This window comes from Penaeus vannamei, chromosome 11, assembly GCF_042767895.1.
Source record: "Penaeus vannamei isolate JL-2024 chromosome 11, ASM4276789v1, whole genome shotgun sequence".
Taxonomy (NCBI): Eukaryota; Metazoa; Arthropoda; class Malacostraca; order Decapoda; family Penaeidae; genus Penaeus; species Penaeus vannamei.
In genome coordinates, this window is record NC_091559.1 from 34067748 (window position 1) to 34070247 (window position 2500).

A 2500-nucleotide genomic window follows, 5' to 3' on the forward strand; every position below is an offset into this window, starting at 1 on the left:
TTCCTACTTTTAGTAGACACTATAATAATGACAATAATAACCTTTCTTTACACTCTATTCAGTTTTCATTATCTTTCGTTTATAAACTTACTTCCATGAAATGGTAAAAATACAGTATATTCTGCACAACGTCCTTAATTAAACTGGTCTGCCAGGAGGATCGAAACAGATTGATGCAATAAAAGTTGAAAGCGTTGAATGGAGGCCAGGAAATACACCATTGCCTGTATCGAGAGCCAATGAAAGCGTTTTGCCCAACAGCTCTTTCAGTGTTTTGATATTTGGCCTCTTGTTTTCTTGTGGAAATGGTAACCCTATGACACACTCCTTGGTGCATGCAATTATTCTTTTAACCTTTACAGATTGTACTGTACACTAAAATACGAAGGGCGCTCATTGAAGGTTTCCCGTAGCCCACTTCTTATCCTTGGATCTTGAAACTTTACATGCGTAAGGATCTGAATCTCTATGTCATGTGTTGATTTCCAGTCCTTAACTCAAAACACATTTTCTGTTACAGCGGCGAAGGTGTAGTAAAGTGTGAAAATTGAACCATTGTCTTACTGAGCAGTGATCAGGTATTTATACTTGAATAAAACTTATATGAAATGAAAGCAACTGAAAGCCTCACCATATGAGATTGTTAAACATTGGCATTACCAGCTCAGTTGTGGTCAGAGATATGTGGAAAAGTTCCTACCCCATAATGATTCCAGTATACCATTGATAAGGATACCATCCATCAAGTGGAAATTGCCATTTTGGAAGATCACGGTTCGTCAGGCAGCTCAAGATGTCAAATTAAGTGTTGTATCTACATATGCAAAAGTTCTCATCTCGATAGATCCTTAGGCTACTCACACCTTTCCAGAGGCAGGAACGGGTCCATTGTTCCAAGGCTGTATTAGCCATGTGCCAAGAAAACCAGTGGCACTTTTTTGACAGAATAATTACTAAGAATTAAGTTTGGGTCCATCACTATGATCCAAAAACTAGAAAATAATTGCTGATCATACCCCAAAAAGGCATGTGTTACATCCCTGGCAGGTAAAGTCATGCTCATAGTCTTTTGGGACCAGCATGGAGTAGTGATGATGGATTTCCTGGCAAAAGGTACCACAATTACTTGAGCTTACTACGCTTCACAGCTTCAGAAATTGTGGGAAGCAATCAAAACCAAGAAGCAGGGAATATTGACGAAAGGTGTCCGCCCTCTACAAGACAAGTCTAATGTTCACAACTCTCCCATTGCCAAGAAGAAAGCACAGGGCTGGTTAATCCTTCCTTATCCTCCTTATTCTCCTGACCTTGCACCATCTGACTTTCACTTCTCTCCATCAATGAAGACATTTATGAATGGCAAACGTTTCCAAAATGACGAGGCACGGACTTCTGAAGCCACTTCATGGCTTCCCATCTAACTGTGGACTGTCGACCTCACCGCGGTAACAGAAAATGTTATGAACTGGGAATTGACACTTGACCTACAGAGTTGTGTATCTTTATGCATGTGAAATTTCAAACTCTAGGATAAGCGGAAGTGGGTCATGGGAAATCTTAACTGATCATTCCCTCATATATCTAGTATAAAATTGCTTAGGCAAACTGTGATTACTATGTTCGTCTAACATGCATATCATAATTTGATACTATCGGATCCTGGTTATCAAAATACATTTTAAACACCATTTAATCAACAGTAAATGTGAATGATAGAAAAATTGAATAACTAATAATCTCATCATCAGGCGACGCTAGCTAAGTGACTAATAGTTCCAAAATTTCTCTAAAACTGAAAAAAGAGAAAGAAAACAGTGACGACGCCATTTTACATAAAAACTATAATTGGCTATCAGCTATGTCACTCCCTGTTGTTGTTAACAGATCTTGGCAATCTCAATTTCTGCTGCTATTACCTGTGAGAGACGTGTTAACGAGATTAATAAACAATTCGTATTAAACTATATGTTTCAAAGCTCTCTTGATGAGAGATTATAAGGGTGTAATTAATAGTCTCGGGTAGCGGGCTTTATTAATTGCAATTGTGGCTGAAGCAGCAATAAAGCATGGAAATATATTTTCCCAGAAGTCCGAGCTTGTCAGCACGGCTCATACAGAATCAACTGAGGTTTCGTTGAAGCTTTTGATTTTATTATTTTTTTTATTCTATTTTTTTTTCTTTTCTGTTCCTTTTTTACATGTAACAGGATGTAATGAAATGTTTTATATAAGCTTGTAATAAATGTCATATTAATATGTCTTGCATGAACTGAATGAAAGAGGTTTTATAAATTGTATATATGTAGGAATTTATAATCTCTCTCTCTCTCTCTCTCTCTCTCTCTCTCTCTCTCACACACACACACACACACACACACACACACACACACACACACACACACACACACACACACACACACACACACACACACACACGCACCCTCCCAGTCACTCTTTAATTTCTCTCTCTCTCTCTCTCTCTCTCTCTCTCTCTCTCTCT